At 42.4% G+C, this 27,558-nt stretch overlaps 1 pseudogene; it reads left to right on the top strand.

Moving 5' to 3' along the window:
- Nucleotides 1–27,558, top strand: part of LOC111957129 (limbic system-associated membrane protein-like) — a 146,386-nt pseudogene that overhangs the window by 85,552 nt on the left and 33,276 nt on the right.

Genomic DNA, 27,558 nt, shown 5'->3' with positions numbered 1-27,558 from the left:
GGATAGTTCTCCCATCTTCATAGAGGATATCTAGAGCTCTGCCAGAGTGACCATCTGGTTCTTGGTCACATCCCTGACCAAGGCCCTTCCCCCCCAATTGCTCAGTTTGGCCGGGCGGCCAGCTCTAGGAAGGGTCTTGGTGGTTCCAAACTTCTTCCATTTAAGAATGATGGAGGCCACTGTATTCTTGGGGACCTTCAATGCTGCAGAAATGTTTTGGTACCCTTCCCCAGATCCGTACCTCGACTCAGTCCTGTCTCAAAGTTCTATGGACAATTCTTTCGACCTCATGGTTAGGTTTTTGCTCTGACATGCACTGTCAACTGTGGGGCCTTATATAGACAGGTGTGTGTGCCTTTCCAAATCATGTCCAATCAATTTAATTTACCACAATTTACCAATCAAGTTGTAGAAAAATCTCAAGCATGATCAATGGATACAGGATGCACTTGAGCACAATTTCGAGTCTCATAGCAAAGGGTCTGAATACTTATGTTAATGTATTTCTGTTTTAGTTTTTTTATGCATTTGCAAAACATTATAAAAACCTGTTTTTACTTTGTCATTATGGGGGTATTGTGTGTAGATTGATAAGGAAATAATACATTTTAGAATAAGGCTGTAACATAACAAAATGTGGAAAAGGGGAAGGGGTCTGAATACTTTTGAATGCACTGTAGTACTGTTAGTGGCAATGCAGTATATTGCCAGATTGAGACACGCAAACCAGAAAAGACCCGAACATTTGCTATAATGGTCTGTAATTACATTTGGAGTAGCATACATGTAGTATGCGAAGTAGGGGAATGAGCTGTATGGTATCTGCTCTATAAACTGTGGTTGCCAGATGTGAATGAGGGAGGTAAGAGGTTTTAGGGAAGTGGGTGGGGATGTGAAGTCCATCAAAAGCCTTACCCAAAATGCAAAGAGAAGAATACTTAAATCTTTCTCAGACTGTAACATAAGCGGCTAAATGTAACACAATCACAGTTAGACATTTTGTTTCCATTTGTTGGAAAAACACAAAATATGCAAGTATAGGGCAACCATCTAATTTTGATGTAAATAATTCTCCCTATGTCTGGGTCATGAGATGAGTGACAGACCTATAGACCACACAGCTCTGGGAAGCTTCTAGGAAGTGTCCTTGGGCACATCTGGGGCCCTTTCATTCATTTTGGAGACCTACACCACTTAATTCCCCTCCTACATGCTGAATGACATCAATGTAAACATGCCTGCTTCTCCACCCACATCTTGCAAGGCAAAGGGTTGCCTGTGGAACTCAGAGATGCTGAGATGAGCCTCAACGTGCTAAACACTTTTTTTGTTTGTTAGTTTTTTAGCCATTTGATTTGTGGCCAAGGAATATGATATGCAAATCCTTGTGAATAAAATCATGACACTGATGAAAATTCATAATATATCTCCAGTGGGAGTTTTCACCACATTATCAGGTAGAATAATTCCTTATCATTATTTTTTTAATTATCTGAATAATCTAAAATAATTATGTTTTTGTAAATGCAATGTGTATTGACAAAGCCACAACTATTTCCTTTCCTGTACACCCACTCATCGCTTGTTGAATTACCATTTTCCAAGCCATTCCCCATCCAAGTCCTGCATGAGGGCGGCAGGTAAGCTAGTAGTTAGTGTTGGCCAGTAACCGAAAGTTTGCTGGTTCGAATACCTGAGCTGACAAGGTGAAAAATCTGTTGATGTGCCCTTGAGCAAGGCATTTAACCCTAATTTGCTCTGGAGGTGCCATACTACCCTGGCTGACCTGTAAAACAACAAATTTCACTGCACCTTTCCGGTGTGTGACAATACAACATATTATTGTATTTATATATTTTTTGTGTATCTCTCTCAGGCCTGGCAAACGCTCTCTGTGATGGCTTTATCAAACATGGCTACGCCGCTGGATGCTTCATTAGCCTGTGGCCTGAATGCTGAAGCCGTCCAGCTGCCACCACGGCGCAGGCTAGTAGGCTGGGTAATCAGCTCTGGATGCCTCGCCTCAGAGGACCCAGCCACTCGCTGGCTGGCGCCTCATACACAACAGTCTCCCATTAATAATGCAGCACGGGAGAGGGGCTGACAGCAGCCTTTGCAGCCTCTCAAACTAGTTCAAACGCAAGCACTGGCAACATGGAGAATAGGTGCCGGTGTCAGACACCTCGAAGAAGGTACGCCAGGATAATAGCAAGCCTCTCCTTCTCTCTCCTGGTAGAAACATTTCTCTTTGTAATTACTTTAGAAACAAGTAAAGTTAAAGGTGTGGGGGGGGGGTGCGCAAGGGAGAGCGAGGCCCCCCTGGAGGATTAGGTGTCGCGTTGATGATAAATCCAATTCCCAGCGTTCTCAGGGGAAGATTAGGCTGATCAGCCTAGTGCCTGAGATCCCTGCTCCTGACTTCAATATGCACCCTGTCACAGTCTCCATTCAAAGCCCCATCACCGAAATGTAAATTGACATCAAAAAGGAACCCTTCATCGATCTAGGCACAGCACCTAGAAAAGAACGGTCGCTTCTCATATCTCTCAGATACTGATCGACGAGTGGCACCTTTGGGCTGTCTTGATGTTGGAAATGGGGCTACATTTATTCATAGTTTTTCTTATCACCTAAAGTGAATGGGGGAACAAGGCAGAGGTACAGAGGTACTAACCAATGGCAGTTTAAGAATGAGACTCTAGGCTCATAGACACGCTGCTTTGAGATGTAGTCAGCAGCAATGAAGAGATCCAATATTCCAGCCAGGACTGAACTGATCCCAGGACTGCTGACTGTAGCTGCCAGAGGAGGAAACAGGCTTGGTTCCAAATGAGATGTGATTTGTCACATTGTTATTCTCCACCCCACCACACAGCCTCCAGGTTCTCAGCTGTATTCTGCACCTGGAATATGAATTGTTATGGCACACTGGTTGTTAACTTTTTTAGAGATCTGTTCAACATGATATTTAAAAGGACTACCTATTTACCACTGAAGTTCGGCATTTTCAATAGGAGATCCAGACTTCTTTTCAAAATAAAATCAAGGTTTTGACTATAAGGGGTTAACATAATATCAGAATTCTTAGACCTGGTATCTCCCGTTAGTTTTGGTAGAGAGATGTGCCCGTTTTACTGTGTGGACAGTGTGCCAGCTATTATTGTACATACTTAATATTTGATTTTGGTCAAACGCTGCTTATTGCCTTCTCACTCTGAAAAAGTAGAGAGAACAAAATAGAAGTCACCGGTTCTAGGAGTTTTACCCTGTGAAGTCCTTGTCTCTCTGCCACAGTTTCCCCTCCTGTTGACACATAAAGCACAGTACTGCCATGGTGATTAACGGCTCTCTTTGCACTGGACTCGGCGGTAGAAGTGCTTTAAATTGCGCTCCCGAATCCATCATAGAGCTGTTTGAGAGTTCTCTGAACCTCAAGTTCACCTTCAAACGACTGTCCCTCACATCACCGTCCCACACTGTCCCTCAGAGGATCAACACACACACCCCCACAAGCTGCTCCTGTACACACTGACACCACCAAATCGCACATTCGCATTGCACACGCACACGTGCTCTCTCACACACACGCACCATCAGAACAGTCACAGCTCCTACACACACAGTCCCTCTCATCACCAACCCATGTCATGACTATTACACAGTAATTTCTCGATCCCACACACACACACACACACACAACTCTTTCATCACTGATTCAATTTTTACTTCTGAAATGCACCTTCACCTTCCCAACATACAATGTCTCGCAAATTACATAGGCTATACAAAGAACTGCCACTTATGTGATTCACCAGACACCTGTAATTCCAGGATTTTTATATTGTATCTGTGCTGAGGTACTGTGTATATATATCACATTGTCTACGGGAAGGGAAAGTATGGATTGGTGCCATTGGTTGCATAATGTGTTCTGTTACAGTACAATTCTAATTCAATTCAATGTATAGAAGCATCCTGTTGCAGCTTCGCATGCTTGAGATATCGGGAGTGCGAGACCTTTGGAATATAAGGTTATATATGACTTTTTTTTTCTCCAAAAATGAGTTGGTCACATGTAATGGATCTTTAGATGGTTCTACATGTCTGTAAAGTTAGATTTTTGAAAAAGTACATTTTAAGTGAAGAAAAAAAAAAACTTGAAAGTTCTATCTGTATAAACCCATTTGAACTGGGCGCTATAAGGCTCTATCAGCTATCCAATCACATGCCTGAACAAATACAGACGGAGCAATCAGAACACGTCTTTGCCGTCTCTAAGTATGGTCTAGGTTAGTCTAGCAAGCAATAATGGGATACAAGCAAAAAAAATCAACACTGTCAGAAATCTTAAAAGTAAATAATGGTGTCACATCGTTGTTCGGTGATGACAGTAATTCGTCTCATGATCATAATACATGTCTTAATGTATTTGATTATGTGTTCTGACTCTCTCTTGGTAGAATAGTGTTATTCTGTCATTTATGTATTCAAATAGCTACAGTTTTATTAAAAACTGAACATGTCTTATTCAGAAGTGTCAGATAGAACCTTATGGTTGAACCCAAATTGATTTACCGATGTCTCAGGGTTTTGATACTCTGCACTTTAGATGCCTTTAAGGTGAGGACCTTAATGGGTTATAAAGAAGAATTCACTAAAAAACAGTTCTGAGATCTGTGATGTGAAAACGWWGARGCTCAATTGTTCAGAAGTGTGCTTTGTGCAGATAGAACCTTATAGTCCCAAGGTCACGAGTGTAAACTGGGCCTACTTTTAACATAATAACAGACAATACTTCAACTCTTCAACCCAACATCTATAAACACTGTAATGTCTTGCAGATGTTATTGTCAATTCTTCACATTCACAAACTGCATTTCCTGCTAGCATGATTATTCCCCAACCTCTCCAAGATAGATTGGTTTTAAAAGTTGCACTTCTGTAAATAATCTTTCAGATATGGTTTAGACGCATGTCTGACGCAATTCGTTACCATAGAAACAATCTCAACCTTTTCTGGATGTAACAACAGTTACCCAAAGCAATCCAAACACCAGCGGCCTGTCTCAATTGATTACTATGATGGTTCCGGTCCAGGTTCACCTTGTTGTTGATGCATATGGTGTAATGGTGTGTGCCAGAAACCTCCTGGGTTGTGTCTGTAATCTATGGTCCATGGTCACTCCACTCCAGAGCCAGAGCTAGCGAGACAATGCTGGGCGAATCCTCAGTGTCTTCTCCCTCCAAGTGCGTTTAGGTTTAAGGATTTCTCCTGAGTGAACAAGGTTCTTATAAGAGGCGACAGGAGCATGTGGCCAGCGCAAAGCGATTACCAGTTTCCCCCGTCACTTTAAAGTGATATGCTGCATGTTCCACAGTCAATTCCCAGCTACCTGTGACAGCAAGAAATTGGCAATGCTGAGGCCCACAAAATGTTTTTTTTTCACTTGAAGTGAGCGAGTGCTTCAACGCCAGCCATCAACTGAAATAAAAATCWGCAACTTCAGAGTAATTTAACTGGTTGCTCTCTCAGTAATCATCTGGGTGACTGGTAGGTTTGTCTTGAGGCAATCTGTTGTAGTGTGWTGGGTGGCAACTTGGGGCAAATCTGTCCTGAAAAACTCACTTCCTCCTTGTCTAACCTGCAGGAAGACAGATTTCCACCCAGAAAATGTTTACTGCGAGCGTCGACACCTTTGTGATTAATTATTGGCCTGATAAAAAATTGCATTTATTCCARCGTGTGTATTATTTTGTGGCAGCCATGCATTTCACTGCATTATTAATATTCCTTGTGCTTTCCACTCTTTCATAGTGAGAGAAAGCATGAATTCAAGCACGGAAAACCACTTTTTCTTGCAGTCACACATCAGGACCGTCTTGGTGTAATCTCATGGAACAGTGCCACACCTACCCCTTCCTCTGCCCTCCTCAGACAGAAAGCAATTCATGGAATATCTGTAAGCTCGTATATACCGTGGCTGAAATGGTGGGGGTATATGATGTACAGATGGATGGATCGTTCATTACCAACAACGCTCATTATTCCTCCCAATCTATGCACCTTTCAGATTTGGAGAAGAGGCATTTCGAGGGATGTCAGATGTGTCCTTTAAACGTCGACTGCAGAACACATTTCTTTCTAGACCACAGCCATGCTTTAGTTTAGTACAAATCTTAGCTCTCGGTTTCTCCACGTTTTCATACAAGCAATCTTTCTTTGTTCATGTCACACTGTCAAGGCTGCGATGAGTGACTTTAATCATATACACTCAAAGGAATGTCGTACTTTACAAATCATCACTTCAACTGACGATGTTTCATTTTTTACGTACCCGAGATAGGGTTTCATGTTTTTCAGTTGAAGATATAGCCTGTAACAAAACTTAAATGCTTTGAATATGGAAAGTGTATAATCATAGCACTTATAATGTAATCAGAAAGTAACCTTAACTCAGGATGTAGAKCTCTGCATAAACCATGTAACCATTAGGCTAATGTACGTGTGTTAAGTTAATTCATGCACGCGCACACAATTATGGAGATATTTGGAGCGCTATAACATTTAATGTATTAATAATCCTTTACTTATTAATCAAGGTAGCTCTCTGCCTTGGACCTGAAGACCGTTGCATTAGCAGAACAKAAATAAATAACACAACACTGTTGTCGGGCAGAGCAGACTACTTTTGTCTTGTTGCTATTCACTAGGTAACAAACAGTGCAACCTTTTACTGCATGTTTTACTGCWGTTGTCATGACTGTGTCCAGTAAAGACATTTATCACAAATTAAACTTAGCAGACCTTCAAACTTGAGAACTGCTGTACACTTCTGTTGGGCTTTGATTGGCAGAGCCAGGACTGGCTGGCTGAGAGCAGAGAGAAACCTTGGCTATTGTTCCAAGTCCAGACTGGGAGGTGAATAGCCTTTTATTTGGATTACACTCGATGGGGGTTTGATGGTGGACAGATGATGGGCAGGATGAAACGACCACTTTTGAATGCTTTTTTTWATTATTTCTTTTTACAGCTGACACAGACAGACCACACAGCAACCCAAGGTTGAAAGTAGAGGGCACTTTAGATATTAAAGGTGCACTATGCTGGAATCGCTCTGCCATTTCCTGGTTGCTAAAATTCTAATAGTTCACCTAATTTCAGTTTGTGACAAAACAACCAAGTATTTTGTAGAGAATCATTGTACCATCTAAACCGCTGTGAAATATATATTCAATAACCATAAATGTTTTATTTTCAGCTGTTTGAAGCTGGTGTACAAAACCAAAAGTACGAAAGTTAAGACTGGGAAGCATAGAAATAACGCACATATTACTGTGTCTTAGATTTGCTTTCAGTGAAAAAGATAGATCTATAACTAACATGTCTATGCAAATTTGATCGGGTCGCCCAAAAAGTTAGAGTTGAAGTCGGAAGTTTAAATACACCTTAGCCAAATACATTTAAACTCAGTTTTTCACAATTCCTGACACTTAATTGTAGTAAAAATTCCCTGTCTTAGGTCAGTTAGGATCACCACTTTATTTTTAAGAATGTGAAATGTCAGAATAATAGTAGAGAGAATGATTTATTTCAGCTTTTATTTCTTTCATCATATTCCCAGTGGGTCAGAAGTTTACATACACTCAATTAGTATTTGGTAGCATTGCCTTAAACAATTTAAACTTGGGTCAAACATTTCGGGTAGCCTTCCACAAGCTTCCACAAGCTCCCTATAACTGAGTCAGGTTTGTAGGATCCTTGCACACACTTTTTCAGTTCTGCCCACAAATTTTCTATAGGATTGAGTTCAGGGCTCCAATACCTTGACTTTGTTGTCCTTAAGCCATTTTGCCACAACTTTGGAAGTATTGTTGGGGTCATTGTCCATTTGGAAGACCCATTTGTGACCAAGCTTTAACGTCCTGACTGATGTCTTGACATGTTGCTTCAATATATCCACATCATTTTCCTGCCTCATGATGCCATCTATTTTGTGAAGTGCACCAGTCCCTCCTGCAGCAAAGCACCCCCACAACATGATGCTGCCAGCCACGTGCTTCACGGTTGGGATGGTGTTCTTCGGCTTGCAAGCCTCTGGCTTTTTTATGGCGGTTTTGGAGCAGTGGCTTCTTCCTTGCTGAGCGGCCTTTCAGGTTATGTCGATATAGGACTCGTTTTACTGTGGATATAGATACGTTTGTACCTGTTTCCTCCAGCATCTTCACAAGGTCCTTTGCTGTTGTTCTGGGATTGATTTGCACGTTTCACACCAAAGTACGTTAATCTCTAGGAGACAGAACGCGTCTCCTTCCTGAGCAGTATGACGGCTGCGTGGTCCCATGGTGTTTATACTTGCGTACTATTGTTTGTACAATTGAGTTTGTTAACAAGACATTTTTGGAGTGGTTGAAAAACGAGTTTTAATGACTCCAACCTAAGTGTATGTAAACTTCCGACTTCAACTGTACATATTGCAGCGTTAGGCTTATACAATTTAAAAATAGAGCTTATCAATCAAGCTTGGAGTGTATTCATAGAAACGTCAGATGCAACTCACAACCTCTTCAGAGCCACTCAGAATGTGGAGCGGATGGTCATTGTAGTTATCAACCTCTTAACTTTCCAGACAAGTAATACTGTAAATAAGCAATTTCAACAGTATTACGATTCATACCAAGACTTGAGTGGTCTTCTTATACAAGATGACAGGTGCTTTGTCAAGTCTTGGTAATTAGAGGCCTCTGTGCCAGGGCAATCTAACCTGTAGCACTCCCTCAAGGCCACAAGCAGCAGAGAGAGCGCTATTGCAAAGGCCTCATAGGGTCCACTGAGAGGTCTGTGCTAATAGAGCCACAGCATTACAGCTAGTGATATGTAGAGTGAATACAAATCATTCACAGGAGCATACTCCAGTACCSCTGCTGTCTAGAAGCCATACCTCCTTCTTTGCTTTACATTATCTTCCTCTCAGTACAGTATTAACATGTCCTCAATAGTGTTTTCCCTATGGATCACACAGAGGGCGTTTTACAGCAAATTATTTTCTAATGTCATTTCAATATCAATATCATGTCAATGTCAATATCATTTATTATTTACTGTGAGGGAAGAGGTTGCTTATCTCAGCTTTATCCTCAGTTATGGAGGCACAATGTGCAGAGAGAGCATCTCAGGAGGTTTAATCGAAGCAGGATGCCATTTCCATACARCCCCCTGACTAGGATTCTCAGAGGTATCATCTATCCCACAGTTGTTATGTTCAAGCAATCTTTTCTCACCTCCACAACTAGTTTAGCAAGACAGATAAACCAACAGTCACTGTGCTATAAGGATGCATCTCAAAATAATCATCTCCTAGTTGACTGATTATTCAGACAGGGATGTATGTGAACCAGGAGAGCAAGAACGGTGCATGATGGGAAATTATTCCAATGTTTTGTGGCTGTTTAGAGGCTTTGCAGTGGAAACCTGCCCAAAGACAAAGGAGAGGGTCTCAATKTTTCCAGATYCATACTGTATATGTCACACGCACACAGCTTCTTCCTCTGCAAGCTGTTCTGAGTGAATCATGTTGAGGAGAAATTACTAAGTGTTCTGGGGAAAAGGAATTCAAAGGAGGTYCCAAAAAGTGAAAGGAGCATCCTCAGATAACCAGCAGCCTCCAATCTTTTTTTACTTTCTTCTCTCCGCATTTCTCCCTTTTCGTCATTGTACAACGTGTGTTCTGTTGCCACTGTGGGTTTATTTTCTTGTACAGTTAGTTATATTTGTAGCATCTAGAATAAATAGATTTCCTGCAGGTTTCACCCTGTGGGCTAGATTCGGATCCAGGGGCCATTGGTGTTTTTTTCCGTAATGATATCAATTCCTTTTAAGTCTATGAATAAAAGGATACTTTTTCTCACCCTCATCATTTTTCTTTTAAATGCTTCATTGGCACTCTGTGGATTTCATAAACAACCCTCAAAAACATCACACTTTCCTTTTGAATCAAACCAATTAATGTGTCCCTCACAATAAACGGTGTCAACACAATTTTACAAGAATAACAATGATTTGTGTTTGAACCCACTTTGCTTAATTTCGMCTTTTGCGTCGATTCAACAGTATGTCTGGAGTTCCTTGGGTCTGTAAAATTACCCGAATTTTCTAAATGGCAGACGTGTGAAATTAATTAGTAGGTTGATTATTATGTTCACTATACACCTACTGTGGCTAATTAATCACCTGGTTGTTTATGAACGTGTGAAATCATTAGTCCTCTAAAGACAGGACATTTTTATCTGGCATCCGTTGAGGGCCGTCTGCTCTGTACTGTACCTACCAAGGGCTTTTCTATTCCTCCTAGTTTCCAAACTAATGCACTATTCCCTCTAAGCCATGTCCTTGGAGATTACAGCCACCTTCCCGGAAATACTCTTAACCTGCTACCGAGAACGTATCTGGGGCGAGGAAATGCTGTAAGGGGAAAAGATATGACCTGGCTTTGATTTGCCTGCTGCTTTTTTCCACTGTGTGCTACATGCAAACAGAACGACTTGTAAAAGGAACAGCCCCCCTCACAAACCGAAGGAGAAGGGGAGTTAGCCCATGATCAGCCAACATAATTCTCCATCCTTTTAATCAAAACAGTGTTACAGGGGGTTTGGTCAAGTTGATCGATCGCTTGAGTGAGAGCATCTGTGATTATGTAAGTGAGCTGGTTGTTTTCAGTTTTTTACGTCCTGCCTGTAGAGCAGCTGTGCCTCCCACCACCCCCTCACACCACCTCAGCATGGTTCAGTCCAGTCCATTCTGCTTGGGGGGGGAGTATGAAGGGAGTACAGGGGGAGTATCTGTCTGCCAGAGCCTGGCACGTCTCTCCTCTCATTAGTCTCCCACTATGCCTCTGCTGCCTGTATTGTGAGCTGTGGGCTTCCCCTACGGTGAACCCTGCAGCATGGCCGCGYCCCAGCTCAGCTCAGCAGCACAGGCATCCGTCAAACCCAACAGACCCCTGTCATCCTGCCTGCCTCACCACCTGCCTGCTMCTCGCCAAAACAGAGGTTGCTTAGAGACAGGGAGAGAGGGAGGCAGGAGCCGCTTGCCTTCTCGGGCAGCCGCTTGTTAGTTTGAACAGGAAAAAGGTTTGGCTGGCGCCCTGCATGCGGTGGCCAGGGAGCGTTGGGGCCTGCGGAGGGTTTGTGAAGCGCGWTGAGGAKACTGATYTGCTRCCACTGTAGTTCTGCTCACCTGACGGGGAGTCCAGGGTGTTTCTGATTGGCGAGCGGAGGGTTAGAAAGGGTTCCTATTGGCAGATAAAGGCGTTGGAAAAAGCTTTAATTAAGAGACATGTACAATAGCTCAGATGGCATGGCCATTGGGTACTATTAGGGTTTGCCTGTGGAGGGTGGAGTTTATTTTTTATATTTTTTTTATTTCACTATGCAAGTCAGTTAAGAACAAATTCTTTTTTTTACAATGACGGCCTACACCGGCCAAACCCGGACAACACTGGACCAATTGTGCGCCACCCTATGGGACTCCCAATCACAGCCGGTTGTGATACAGCCTGGATTCGAATCAGGGTGTCTGTAGTGACGCCTCAAGCACTGAGATGCAGCATCTTACACCGCTGCGCCACTCGGGAGCCCCAAAACTCTTTTAGCAGAAGATGGTTTCGATCGATCGACCTCTGGGTTATGGGACCAGCACGCTTCCGCTGCACCACTCTGCTTCCCGAATGGGTTGTAGACATCTGTGAATAAGTGAGAGAGAACCTGGGCCCGTATGTATCAAGCGTCTCAGAGTAGCAGTGTTGATCTAGGATCAGGTTTCCTCTGTCCATATAATCTTATTCATGATTGGACAACTCTGATCCTAGATCAGTATTCTTACTCTGAGACGCTTTACAAATACGGGCCCAGTTATTAAGGTGGTAACCCTCCTAGATTTCTGATAAGCCACCTCTCCTTCGATAGGAAAGGCCAGAGTAGTGACACTACTGCATTTAAGAACCCCCATAGAGTCATCGTGAAACAACTTCTGCTCTCCGACTAAATCACTTTCTGTTTTGAATATACTCGATATACTGTGTCGAGTGGCTGAGTTTTCAATTTGCATTTTCGGCATATGTCTGCCAGGTTATATTATGCATTATATCCATTCTCATTGATTCAGACGTCCCCTTACATTTATTCATTAAGCAGGCGCTCTAACACATAGTCGTAGACGTCATACTTATACACYGCGTAATGCTCTGACAGCATGCAACAAGCCGAGCTAAACAAGAGGATACTGATACTGTCCTTAGGATACTGTCCTAATTTTAGGAATCTCAAATCTCAAATATATTTTGATTTGTTTAACACTTGTTTGGTTACMACATGATTCCATATGTGTTATTTCATATTTCTGATGTCTTCACTATTATTCTACAATGTAGAAAATAGTACAAATCAAATGAGTGGGTGTGTCCAAACGTTTGACTGGTACAGTACATAGATATTTAATATTCATTTCACGCAGTTCTGGTGCATACTTGTTTTCAAATCAACCTGATTCGTAACGTGGTAAATTTCCTCTCTTTTTTGTTCTTCCAGGTGTTACGTGGATGATAAGGTGTCCAAAGTTGCCTGGCTCAACCGATCCAACATCATCTTCGCTGGGGAGGACAAGTGGTCGCTGGACCCACGTGTGGACCTAGTGAACAAGGGCCAGCTGGAGTACAGCCTTCGCATCCAGAAAGTGGATGTGTACGACGAGGGCTCCTACACATGCTCCATCCAGACCAAACAGCAGTCCAAGACCTCTAATGTCCATCTCATTGTCCAAGGTAGGCACTAGCACAATTAACCAATCAATCAACCAATAAATCCATCAATCAATCCAAAAAGAGTGTTTATAATGCCCTTTTTACAGTGTGGACGACTAGAAACAGCTCAAAACAATTGTTTTCACACTGGGTCATACAGCAGCAAAGTGTGTGTGTGTGTGTGTGTGCGTGTGTGCGTGTGTGCGTGTGCGCGTGTGTGTGTGTGAGATAGGTCTATAATCAGATGGTCTTCGGGGTGGGCCCCTGTGGCCCACCTCCCAGCAGTGTTTTCTCTCTTCATCTGTTGACCTTATCTCGAGTTGAGTTCCACATCCCTTATGGTCCTGGTTCCTCAGCAACTGGCCTGCCTTATCAACAACTGACACTAGACTGTTGCCCTTTGCCTCCCTCTTTAGGAACATTCATATTCAACAATAACATATTTGAACATAATATTAACTTTCTGCACTTCCCCTTTTCTCTCTCAGTAACTTTCCACACACCTAGTTCCTCTTGACCCTTCATTGACCCCTAACATATACATTCCTTATACAGTACATGTAAAGTAATAAATAAGGTCTAGTATGGAAACAAGAATACGTTTATTTCTAGCTAGAATCCAACTCCATGTACGTAGCTGCCTGTCTCAAGACTAACAGTCCACCATCGTCCTCCATCAACCAGCAGCCCACCTATAGGTCTCTGTTATCTCATTGTCTTCCATATTATCTGGACAGCTGACAGGGAGTTCTCTTTAGCTGTCAAGAACTCCTTATCAACTGTCCACACAGTATGAAAGACAAGGAGATGTCTGTCTGCTCGGCAGAATGTAGATCTGAGGCCCTCGCTGTGAGGTCTTGTTTCTTGCCGTTTCACCTGAAGCAATTTCCAGTAGTTCTTTAACTTTATCTTGTTGCTCTTGTGCTGCATATCAAACCTGAAGCTGAAATTCAAGTTAACCCATTAATGTTGATTTGTTTGTGCAATAATAGTTTGTGCAATAATAGTTTGTGCAATAATTGTGTCTGTATTCTGTCTAACAGCACCATTAATGGCAGCACCACCCGCCTATTGGAAATTCATCTCAGACAAATAGTGATATGATTAGGGGTGGAAGATGGATGATAACCCAAGATAGCATTTTACCACACAAAAGCTACAGGAGAACGCTGGCTGTTCACGTAGCGATGAACTTAAGAGCTGATCTATTAATAGCACTGAAAGGTCAATACATGAATTGATGCTTGTGCCATGTTCTAAGTGGATCTGTTCCAGCAAATTCTTCCCTGTTACCAGAATCCCATTGGGTTCAATTAGACACTGCTTGATCATTGGTTTTTCTCATATCGTCTTCCTGTGTTTCCATTTACCTGCACATATTTCATGACTGACATTTAGAGCTAAAAATTGATTCTACATTGTTTTTCACCATTCATTATTTTTTCTCTCCAGTAGTCCTCAGTCCTAATCTTTCCACTGTTATGTGGATATGAGATAACATTAGCCTGGTCCCAGATCTGTTTGTGCTGTCTTGCCAACTCCTATAGTCATTGTTATAACAATGTGACAAAATGACCATATGAGTTGGCAAGACAGCCCYAACAGATCTGGGACCAGCTTACTTTGTCCTGTGGGAAAAGCATTGTATTCATTTCCTCCCCCCATGCTGAAACTATGGCGTCATATTGAAAGCATATCACATCCCACTGTGTTAGTAATAGTAGAATTCTGGTTGGCTATAGGAGAAAGTCACATCGTCATCACATCATTCAATTATCCAACACACATTTACTGCTGAATARAGAATGTTTGCACATAGCTTAGGGTGGAAATGTCTGCCAGATGAAGTGAAACTGTGTGTGGTTTCCCTTTCAACGACATAAGAGACTCCAAAAGCAGAGTAAAACAAGTTAAATGGCTAGTCACCCTTCATCTTTTATGAAAATGTTTCCAACAGCAGCAGCCAATGCCTCTACCTGCTAGTTAGCTGGCGGAGACCATGTTCATGTAACCGAAGCTGACACACTTTCTGCTAGCAGGGACACCAGTGTAATTGGAAAACAAATGAGTAAATTTGCTGTGAATAATAAAGCCATGAACTTGCAGCATGCTTAAAGGCATTGGCGCTCAAAGACAGGGTCATTGCACATGATACGAATCACAATATGGCGATTTTGCCAGCCCATTCGTTTTTGWTTTGAATGAAACCCGAGCTAGACGTTGCCGCCGAGCCATTGAAAATCTGTGTGGCTATGATACTCCGACACCATTGGTTGACTTTAGTGTTTCCTTGGTATATGAGAGAGTGACAGTGTGTCATGAGCAATGTGTGTATGCTGGTCGTGTGACAAATGTTTGAGACCATTGAAATCTGTCAATAAAATGGATCCCATGATGGTCTCCTATTGCAGCAGGCAACAGTAAGCAATTTTTTMGCGCAGCAAACGGCACCGCTTTGTCAGCAGATTTTAATCAGGATTGATTTGGTCGCTTTTAAATTAATGTCAGCGTTATTCATTCTTTATTAAAAAATCTAAATCATTTAAATTAGAGCGCTAAGCAGCAACACAGGGTTCTTAGCATACAAGCACACAGATCCACCATGCAGTGAATAGATACTGCTATAAACGCCTACTTCAGAGTTCCCCAACTGATGGCCCGCAAGCCAGGTTTTCAGATGCAAAACATATATAAAATATATGCATATAGTACCAGTCAAAAGTTTGGACGCACCTACTCATTCAAAGGTTTTTCTATATTTMTACTATTTTCTACATTGTAGAATAATAGTGAAGACATCAAAAKTATGAAATAACACATATGGAATCATGTAYTAACCAAAKAAGTGTTAAACAAATCAAACTATGTTATATTTGAGATTCTTCAAAGTAGCCACTCTTTGCCTTGATGACAGCTTTGCACACTCTTGGCATTCTCTTAACCAGCTTCACCTGAGCACTTGTTGTCTGCTTTTCCTTCACTCTGCCGTCTAACTTATCCTTAACCATCTCAGTTGGGTTGAGATCGGGTGATTGTGGAGGCCAAGTCATCTGATGCAGCACTCCATCACTCTCCTTGGTCAAATAGCCCTTACACAGCCTGGAGGTGTGTTGGGTCATTGTCCTGTTGAAAAACAATATAGTCCCACTAAGCGCAAACCAGATGGGATAGCTTTTTTTGCCATAATATGGACTTGGTCTTCTACCAAATATGGCTATCTTCTGTATACCTTGTCACAACACTGAAAACTGATTGGCTCAAACGCATTAAGAAGGAAAGAAATTCCACAAATTAACTTTCAACAATTGAAATACATTCCAGGTGACTACCTCATGAAGCTGGTTGAGAGAATGCCAAGAATGTGCATAGGTGTCATTAAAGGAAAAGGGTGGCTACTTTGAAGAATCTCAAATATAAAATATATTTTGATTTGTTTAACACTTAACTTATTTTTMTAATATATTATTTTTAACTTTCATTGTTGGACCAAAAAGACTSTTTTAACACCAGGAAATTRGCTTCAAGTGATTTTAATTTTGGAAAACTGTTCCCAATTATTACCCCGCATAATAGAGAGACATATGTGATCGTATACAAATAATAATAAATAAAAATTGACTGGATTTATATTGCGCTTTTCTACCAAATTAGGTATTCAACGCATTTTACATAGTAGGGGAAAACTCACCTCATCCACCATCAATGTGTAGCACCCACCTCAGTGATGCACGACGACCATTTTTGTGCCAGAACGCTCACCACATATCAGGTGTATTCAGACCCCTTGACTTTTTCCACATTTTGTTACGTTACAGCCTTATTCTAAAATGGATTAAATTGTATTTTTTCCTCATCAATCTACACATGATACCCCATAATGACAAAGCAAAAACTGTTTTTTATTTTTATTTTGCAATTTTATAAAACAATTTAGACCCTTTACTCAGTACCTTGTTGAAGCACCTTTGGCAGCGATTACAGCCTCAAGTCTTCTTGGGTATGATGCTACAAGCGAGGCACACCTGTATTTGGGGAGTTTATCTCATTCTTCTCTGTAGATCCTCTCAAGTTCTGTCAGATTGGATGGGGAGCATCACTGCACAGCTATTTTCAGGTCTCTCCAGAGATGTTCGATCGGGATCAAGTCCGGGCTCTGGCTGGGCCACTCCAGGACATTCAGAGACTTGTCCCGAGGCCACTCCTGCGTTGTCTTGGCTCTGTGCTTAGGGTTGTTGACCTGTTGGAAGGTGAACCTTCGCCCCAGTCTGAGGTCCTGAGCGCGTTGGAGCAGGTTTTCATCAAGCATATCTCTGTACTTTGCTCCGTTCATCTTTCCCTTGATCCTAACTAGTCTCCCAGTCCCTGCCGCTGAAAAACATCCCCACAGCATGATGCTGCCACCACCATGCTTTACCGTAGCGATGGTACCAGGTTTCCTCCAGAAGTGACACTTGGCATTCAGGCCAAGGAGTTCAATCTTGGTTTCATCAGACCAGAGAATCTTGTTTGTCATGGTCTGAGAGTCCTTTAGGTGCCTTTTGGCAAACTCCAAGTGGGCTGTCATGTGCCTTTTACTGAGGAGTGGTTTCCATCTGACCTCTCTACCAGAAAGTCCAGGATTGGTGGAGTGCTGCAGAGATGGTTGTCATTCTGGAAGGTTCTCCCGTCTCCACCGAGGAACTCTGSAGRTCTGTCAGAGTGACCATCGGGTTCTTGGTCACCTCCCTGACCAAMGCCCTTCTCCCCCTTATTGCTCAATTTCGCTGGGCAGCCAGCTCTAAGAAGAGTCTTGGTGGTTCCAAACTTCTTCCATTTAAAATTATGGAGGCCACTGTGTTCTTGGGGACCTTCAATGCTGCAGACATTTTTGGTACCCTTCCCCAGATCTGTGCCTCGACACAATCCTGTCTCGCAGCTCTACAGACAACTCATTCAACCTCATGTCTTGTTTTTGTTTTTTTTGCTCTGACGCACTGTCAACTGTGGGTCCTTATATAGACAGGTGTGTGCCTTTCCAAATCATGTCCAATCAATTGAATTTACCACAGGTGGACTCCAATCAAGTTGTAGAAACATCTCAAGGATGATCAATGGAAACAGGATGCACCTGAGCTCATTTTCGAGTTTCATAGCAAAGGGTCTGAAAACGTGTAGATAAGGTATTTCTGTTTTTATTTTTTATACATTAGCAAAAAGTTCTAAAAATCTGTTTTTGCTTTGTCAATATGGGGTATTGTGTGCAGATTGATGAAGGGAAAAAACAATTTAATCCATTTTAGAATAAGGCTGTAACATAACAAAATGTGGAAAAAGTCAAGGGGTCTGAATACTTTCTGAATGCACTCTATATGGCAATTAGGAATGAGGGGGATGATTAAGTGGCCATGATGGCCAGGTTGGGAATTTATCCATGACTGGGGTGAACACCCCTACTTGTACAATAAGTACCATGGGATTTTCAATGACCACAGAGGACACCCATTTTAATGTCCCATCCGAAAGACTGCACCCTACGCAGGGAAATGTCCCCAAATGTAATCAGGGTTTGAAATTATTATGTTTTAGTCAAATATTATATCTGTTTAGGCTTCTTGCGATCAATTTGCTATGTAAAAATATTTGTTTTATATGTTCTGACACCCCGACCATCTGCTCAAGAATAAATTGTCCCGCAGCTGAATCTAGTTGATGATCCCTGCCCTACTTGTTTACAAAATTGGTCAGATCCAAGATTTGAACTCATTTGTGTTTTCTTTACCATCACCATATGAATAACCATTAGCAACCTCCAGCTGGGTTGCCTCAGCTGTCTTTCAATGCATCAGATTGTCGTTATTTGGCTAAGGATTAAGACAAAGTCCACATGCCACATTTTGAGTCAATCAAAGTGGCAGTTAATGAAAGGAATTGATTGACATTAAATTGATTTGGTCATAACAACTGCTCTCGCGCTAACATCAATTCCATGTTGATAATGATAGATAAGTGTAGTTTCATCTCAATCATCATCATAAAGGATCTGCATTGTTATTCCTTTATCTCCGATCAATACGGTGGTGATCCACAATGGCTTTGTCCACATTTAGCCCCGTATCACAATGGTGTGGTATTTAATGGTGTGAACCCGAGACGCTTACTAAGGAGATTGTGAAGGCAGTGTGTCACTCTAAAGAGCAGCGGAGAGGGAGGGGGGGGGGGGGGGGGGGGGGGTTAAGAAGTTCAACTTTAAAGTCTGCATAAGGAGGAGGAACTGACCTTCACCAATTATCATGGGACAATCGAAACCTTTCAGTGGTTCTTCAGGAAGCCATCTCCCCCACCAACCTTCCCCGCTGAAAAAGCTCCTTATTGTCGGGGCCATTGTCAGGCATATTGTGTTACTAGTCTTTCTGGGGGCGGCTTTAACGGTACAGCTGCCAAGTATTTCGGTGGCTGTTCCCGGCCGCCAACCCACCCCCCTGGAAAATGTCTGTCTTCTCCATGCCCATTATTTTAGCGATTGTATGTGAGGAAGAGAATGCCACAACTGCACATATTGTCTGTCACCTTTGAACCCCATAACGAAATGGACTCCTTGATGTTTTAATGAAGGAAACAATTTAGTATTCCGTTTTCTCCGTGGCTCACTTGGCTGAAACCATGGGGGAAAAAGGCATCTCATTMTATCTTTGTTATGCTCCGCAGAAGAGGCTCCTTATGCATTTAAATGGGGGCCATCCCACGGACACACTTGACTTCAGACTCATCAATAGGGCTTCAGGTTTAGGGCTGCCATGTTTCAGAGGATAAGTAGAGGTCCGTCCCATCATTCCTGGAGAGCCTCTCCTTTTTCCACTTTTCAAGACTCTGTAATATAGATGGCCAACATCTTTACATGTTATGTATAGAAAATGGAGTGCTGACCTGGCCACATGCTCTCTGTCTCACCTGGCAACTGTTCTGAAAATATCCTCTCCCCAGCTATGCTTTAATAGAGTCCTGTCACCTATGTCAGGCTGTCTTATCCCTACAATATTCCTCGGGTCAGCAGTACGCTCGTTTTGGGCACTCAACACGGGTCGTTCACACTGTTAGGGCCTTGCTCCCACTCTTATTGCCAACTGTGAAAGAGCTGGCCAATGGTCCAATCTCAGGACTGAAAATACTTAGGCCCCAGAACTGTGAATAGCTTGTCCTGTCAATCATTCACTCCTACAACCCAATAGTAGCATTTTGTTGAAGGGATCTGTGCTATTATTGGATTAGTTGACTGATCCTGACAATTGATTCTGTTCATTCAGATATACATCTCCCTTCAGCCCATCACATGCACTTTGAGATCATTTTTGTATCATGAAAAGCGCTTTACAAATGTAACATATTACTATTATTATTATCACTACAGACGAGTAACTTTATTTGAAATTAACAAAATAAGGATTATTCCCCTCCCCACTCAGACCACTCCAAGACAGTCCTAGCTAAATTCTTGCTTGCGAAATTGCTCATTACTAAGAAGCTATTTTTGTTTCATTTTGACCATTTTAATTTGAAAACAATCACAGTAGGTCTCCCGAGTGGCGCAGCGGTCTAAGGTACTGCATCGCAGTGTTGCATCGTCACTACAGCCTGGGGTTTTGCCAGGGGGGCTTTACTTGTCTCATCGAGCTCTAGCGACTCCTTGTGGCGGGCCGGGCGCCTGCAGGCTGACTTCAGTCATCAGTTGAACGGTGTTTCCTCTGACACATTGGTGCAGCTTGCTTCCGGGTTCAGAAGCGTGGCTTGGCGGGTCATGTTTCGGAGGATGCATGACTCGACCTTCGCCTCTCCCGAGTTGCAGCGATGAGACAAGATCATAATCATGAAATTGGGGAGWAAAAGGGGGTAAAAATGTGGATTTYATATTGAGATAAAAATGGCTGCATTGGACCTTTAACATCCATTGCCTCCTACGTGCCAAGCATAATTGTCACTCCAAAATACCTGTTTTGTTGACAGCACAAAATGTTGAAAGGATCACATTGTTTTGAACTTAACATTCACTTTTGCAGTCATAATCACATGCACAAAATGGGGTTAAGTGACGAATACTAATGATCAGTTATGAYAGCTTTTAGTTTTAACATGTTTGTTGCATTAATGCTGAAGGTCAGAAATACAGTATTACCTATAGATGTAGGATCTTAATTTGATCCCTCTTTTGTTACTGAGAATGTTCCTGCACATCAGGAAATGCAAACTTGTACTCTATTTGAGTTTTAAAGTTAGTCATTTTTAACCTAACGAAAAATGTATCAACCCCTAAGAAAATCCATTAATTATAATCCACATAATTATTCACATTTCCTGTTGCTGCAGGGTTATTTTCCTGCTGTAGCAAACTGACTCAACTGAAAATCCTACATCTGTAGAATATTACCGGAAAACAGTCTTGTGACTAGCATCCAAAGCATATCCAAATATAGTAGGCTAGAGAGCATAGACTCACCAATGGCACCTGTTATTAGTGTTTCATTGGCATGCTAGGCACATCTCCGCATATTTTTTATAAATGTGTTAGTTGAATGCACAAATTCAAATAGTTRTCCGTTCTCCAGCTGTCTAGAGGGCAGTTTTGTTTGGCCATAAAGCTGATATAACATTTCCACATTAAAGTCCTCAAGACGTGTGTTCACTGTACTATCCCTATTATAACCTGGAGACAGCAGTACACTTCTTTGGCTGCTCTGAACACTGAGTCTGACACACTGACACAATATGTCGAGTGCAAATCTACAAACTCCTTCTGGAATTTACACTGAGTGTACAAAACATTAGGAACATGCTCTTTCCATGACACAGACTGGACCAGGTGAAAGCTGTGATCCCTTATTGATGTCACCTGTTAAATCCACTTCAATCAGTGTAGATGAAGGGGYGGAGACGGGTTAAAGAAGGATTTTTAAGCCTTGAGACATGGATTGTGTATGTGTGCCAATTTAGAGGGTGAAGTGCCTTTGAACAGGGTATGGTACTAGGTGCAAGTGGCACCGGTTTGTGTCAAGAACTGCAATGCTACTGGGTTTTTTACGCACGGAAGTGTCGAGTGTGTATCAAGAATGGTCCATCACCCAAAGGACATCCAGCCAACTTCACCCAACTGTGGGAAGCATTGGAGTCAACATGGGCCAGCATCCCTGTGGAACGCTTTTAACACCTTGTAGAGACCATGCCCCGARGAATTGAGGCTTTCCTGAGGGCAAAAGAGGGWGCAAKTCAATATTAGAGAGCATGTTAAAMGTTTTCCAGGAGTTGTTGTTCTGCCAATATTGTAAACACTCAAGATAATGTGTTGTTCCTTTTGGTCTTCTGAGAAATGTTACTGAGAATTCCATAATGATTATGAGTCATTAGAGGCCTCTGTCATTAGAGGCCCCCTCCCTCTCCCTCCCTCTCTCCTCTCTCCCCTCCCCCCTCCTCCCCGTCTCTCCCCCCTCCCCCCCTCTCTCCCCTCCTCTCCTCTCCACTCCTCTCCTCTCCTCCCCTCTCCCCCCCTCCTTCCCTCTCCCCTCCCTTCCTCTCCCCCTCCCTTCCTCTCTCCCCCCCCCTCTCTCTCCCCTCCTTCCCTTGCTTTCTCCGCGTCGCCCATCTCTCCCTTCCTCTCTCCCTTCCTTCCCTTCCCTCTCTCCCCTCCTCCCTTCCTCCCCCCTCCCTCCCTCTCCCTCCTCCCCCTCCCTCCCTCTCTCCCCCTCCCCCTCTCCTCCCTCCTCCTCTCTCCCCCCCCTCCCTCCCTCTCTCCCTCCCTCCCTCCCCTTCTCCCCTCCCTCCCTCCCTCCTCCCCCTCCCTCCTCCCCTCTCTCGCCCCTCCCCTCCCTCTTCTCTCCTCTTCTCTCCTTCTCTTTCTCTCCTCTGTAGATATAGACCATCACCATTGTACTTGGTTATTCTGCCATTAGGTGCAGTATGTTAGAAAATGATCGCTGCATTTATGATATCACAGTCTTTGATGTACAATTCTTTCATGGAGAGGCTTTCGGTGTGTTGGCTAGTTATTAAGTGTGCTGGTACATATTGTCCGTGCTTGTTATTTCTCCTTTGAGCTGAAGTGCACCACTTGGTAAGTATGTATGCCTAAGGCATTACAGAGAGGAGTAGGCTAGTCCATCAGTTAAGGCAGTCAACCAAAACAGCTTGGATGTGACTTAGTTAGTTCAGATAGATTTGACACTGGGAGGTTTTCAGATATTTCCCTGGTCTCCCCACTACCACAGCTGTTCAGTACTAACAMTCAGAGTATATGAAGCTCAAGCCAGGCTAATAGTCTGGATAGAAACATCAGTCACTCAGTCAATACCATTGGGTCTGGTTGATTCTGGTTCAACTTGATTCTTGCTACATCAAGTTGACATGGAAATAGAAGAGAACTGCATTGTTCTTGTTTGATAATCAAGTGCGACTTGGAGTCTGGTGGTCCAATCAATGCTGCTTAAGCAGTGTTTATGCAGTCTCTCTGTACAGATTGCTGCCCTGGCTTTCTCATGTCTTATTCGGAGAATTGGAAAACATTAGTTTAGCTATTTTATTTGCCCACTGGGTAAAAAAAATGTATGTTTTTGCTGTTGGGTAAATATTGCAGTGCATGTTTGTTCGCATTAAATTTGAAAAATGCTTACATCGTAACGCAACAGCGGCCCCTTACCTTGCTCAACACGTAAGCACAAACCAAACACAAAAAGCAAAACAGGCATGGGATATTCAATTAAACCTAAAGTGAAGGAAAGGAATGCTTCCATCGGTAACATGGGTTCAATACTGTAAGCACAAACCGTTTGATAGAAATGTGATATTGAACGAAACCTACAACAGAGGAAGGGAGGGTAAAAGATGACTTTCAAAGTGGTACCAATAGAATGGGTGTGAAAACGGAGGTCTCCCCTCATTGGATTGATCCCAAGCCTTTTAAGCCATTACCATTATAGTGACAAGACAGTCTATCAATCAGACTCTAAATTGAATAAAAGGACCTTGATCCCATTGCTTGTTTAATCCAAGTGGCTGTAAAGTAAAGGGGTCCAAAGGGCTCATCTCTGGAGAGACAAGTTAATAGTCTTTCCCTCCCATCACAGCCTGCACTTTACCTAATCCAACAGTATTGTACAGAACCGAGAGCAATCAAGGAATATTGATTACCTGCTCTGATTGCTGGTTTGAGTTGCAGCATCCACGTTCTTAGTGCTTTTAGCAGTAGATGAATTAAGCCAAAGGGCCAAGTGAGCATTGTTTCAATCAAGACATGCTAGCCGGCACCTGCAGGTTTTTTTTTTTGACGATGTTGTAGGTTGAACTGCGTTCGAGCTCTCAAATCCACAAGCGGCTCCAGGCATTATAGCCTACCTATTGTGGACATTGCGTTGGCTGCACAGAGTTGCGTAGTAAGAAATCCCATGCAGCCYTGTTTACAAATTCAAATACTGGGAATGTGTGATGRAATCTACATCTTAATTGGGCTGATATAAATCCTCATTATTTAGTTGAATGTTTTTTACATTTTATTTGAGTGTTGTTATTTCTAAATAGCCTACACTTTCTCTTTCTGAACTTCTAACGCGAGTGGGACGGGTGTGGCTTCGTGACAATGAAAACACGAGCATCCGCTCACCGATTTGACAGCTCTAACGCAGTTACACCTCCAACATATCGGGCGCGATCCACAGAAACACTGTTCATAAGATTAAGTGATAATAACCAAGCATTCTGTTTGTTTGGTCTGAAATGCACCTCCCTCCCCCTATTTACAATATTGTTTGTTTCTCACATCTTCTTTTTGAATATCAAATGTCTTTATGCCATTAAATTAACTTTGCCTGCACCTTATCTCTGTTTTAATGTGCTTGATGGTTAATCTCAATCACAAATGTAATCCTATTTGACCATTAGTTGTTATCCATATATGACCATATTATTGACAATACAGACAAATACTTTTTTGTGTCATCAATTGACAAAATGCTATAACATATGATGTGGTTAGCTGATACTTAAAATACCTATCCAGGCGTTGTAAGATCTGTCAGGCGTCAGACACATCCAAGTCAGACACATCCAAGCAGTGGAACGACTATCGTCTAAAGAAAAACAATGATCTGCTGTGCAGTTGTCAGATGTCGCAGGTTTACGCTGAACTGGTTGAATCTAGAAGATGGTTTGTGATAGGTCTTTTAATTTCTGTCTTATCAACAGTGATAGGAATCTACAGAGTATTGTCTGAACACACTTTTGTCTCTAGCTTCCACTTGAGGGGGGTTGGATGGAGGATTGTTTGTTAGAGTGGCAATTTACGATCATTTCACAGATGTTCACATTGACCAAAAAGATTACATGCCGATTAGCTTATTTAAATATAGATTCACTCGATATTCTGTCAATATTCTCAAGTACAGCTTTCAAAGAGTTATAGCCTCAGTTGAACTTGGATTGTACTTGTGTTTGTAAGGTGCCCTCCTGATGTTATTGACATATTCTCCATAGGTTATTAAGATAATTGATCCTAATGGTCAATGCTAAAGGTAACTGTTTGCTAGTCTAGGGAAGTAGCTGTAATTCTACGAAGTCCTTCTCCAGAAAGAACTTTAAGCCATAGAGATAAGGGGTGAACTAAAGCTCTGCTRTATAGAAAGTCCCATGAGGAATTGGCTGGACGACTGAGAGCTCAAGAGAGAAGGAAGGATTGTTAAACCCAAGTTCATATAAAAAGGAAAGGTCACTGCCAAGAGTCTCTCCTCCAGCCAGCTGTTGTCTTCTCCTCTCTTTGTTTTCTTATCATCTCGTTCCGTTTTATAAGGCACTAAATCATGATATGTGTTGAATACAAATTGAATCTAGGGTTTTTGGCACACCATCCTGAACGATGCGGATGATCGCCAAGGTAAAAGTACATATTATCCTGAACTGGCAGTAAATTTATTTGAGTTTACTTGAGATAAGAAGTATAGCTTGAAGAACTTATAAAAAGCAACAATTTTTCACAAGTTGAAGTTCTGCTCATTGGGCGCCAATGCATTTCTCTATGCTGGGGCTTCGGTTGGCTTGTTAGGAATACTGACGCTACCTTTACCCTTCCTATTGTTTCCTCCTTTCAACACAAACACCAATTATTTGTTTGTATGATTTATGAGTCTCTGCCCTTGTGGAAACCTCTCTGCCCTTGTGGAAACCTCTCTGCCCTCCAATGGAACATCTCCAAAGGAAAAAAAGCTACATTTGAATTCATCAGGGATTTGCCCTCAAGTAGAGCTTAATCTGGCCAGCAGGAACTACCTCCAAATGTTTCTTCACATCCACAGAAAGCCTTGCTCCAAAGGGTCTTCAATGAGCATTAGTCTATTTGATATCCTCTCTTTCCTTTGAAAGTTCAGAGAGAGCTTTAGTTTAGATCATGGAGTGCTGCTGGCTACGATTATGTTGGTGGAGCAACAGCTCCAGAATTCCTGCCAGAAGTGCACAATGAAAGGGGTCGAGGCTCCCACTGCTCGGTGGCTCTGTGCACTGCAGTATCCTGTTAAAAGTGTGCCATCTCTTTCAGCTCTGCAGTGGCAGCCTGAGAGACGCCCGCCGCTGCAGAGAAAACCCACCCCGAGGTCTCTGATTAAACATGTTGGCATCGCTTCTGTGTTTGTTATTATGAGGAAACTGGCAAAATCCAGAGTTTGTTCGTATTAAGTGAAATACAAATGTGTCATAGTGGTAACTCACATTGACACCATGAAGAATTCAAAGGGACTAGGATCAATGAGTCACATAGGTTTAGGGATATTGAAAATAAGCAACAGTAAGTATATGCTTACAGAAGCAGACAAACTAACAATGAGTCAGATCACAAGGATCTACTTCCCTGTAACAATATTTTTCTAATGACGGAATCTGTTAAGAGGATTTTCTAATTAACATGTTGATTAATTGCGTCTTTTCCCATTTCAATGCTGCCTTACTCAAGCAGACTCACAATGACGGTGTTCAAGAGAGTACTCATGTTTGTGTGTGTTATGTCCTTTGGGCTTGTCAAAAAAGAGTGTAGGCTTATGCATAAACACTTTTCTTCCCTATGACCTTAGCGGTCCCAATTCTGAAGACGCCCACTAAATTGATGGTTGCCTATCCTTTAGAGCCCTTGAATGGACAAGATTGCCGGGCTGTCAATCTCACTGTTTCCGGCGYTAACAGATTGCCTCTTTGGGTCAGGTTTGGGAAGGCGCCCATCAGCCAGTCATGAGCTTGTTTGAGGTGATGTTATTACATTTCAGAGGTGTCACAACTCTCAGGAGATTGTTCTGTCTCCTGTGAGAAGTTCCTAGTACAACAGCCTTGTTGCACACCAAGGAAAGTAATTGGCAGCTAGTGCTACACGCAGAAGTCAATGCTGCAAGCGCTTTCCGGTGATTATGTTTTAATGATTCAAATTACGGAAACGTAATTGCCTCGAAAACAATTAGGCCTGTGACATCAGTGGTCCAAATGTCATATCTGAAAGTGGCAGGGTGGCGTGGGTGAAGAAACAGAAGGAGCGATCCACAGAGGTCAGTTGGTATGGTAGTAGAGTCATTTAAAAAGCTCTGGTGTCACAGGTGTACAATGAAGTATAAACATCTCTGTTTTAACTGGATGTCATTTTATACTGCACTGCGATTTGTTATTGATTTGACTATGGAGTACGTAAAAGTGTGGTGCTCTACTTGATAGCAGACTAACCCAAAGACTTCTGTTTCGACTGATCGTATAAGAAAGGGACTTTCAGAAAAGGAAAAATAAC

This window comes from Salvelinus sp. IW2-2015, linkage group LG4p, assembly GCF_002910315.2.
Source record: "Salvelinus sp. IW2-2015 linkage group LG4p, ASM291031v2, whole genome shotgun sequence".
Taxonomy (NCBI): Eukaryota; Metazoa; Chordata; class Actinopteri; order Salmoniformes; family Salmonidae; genus Salvelinus; species Salvelinus sp. IW2-2015.
The sequence above is the reverse complement of the archived record's forward strand: the minus strand, read 5'-3'. Positions and strand labels throughout refer to the sequence as shown.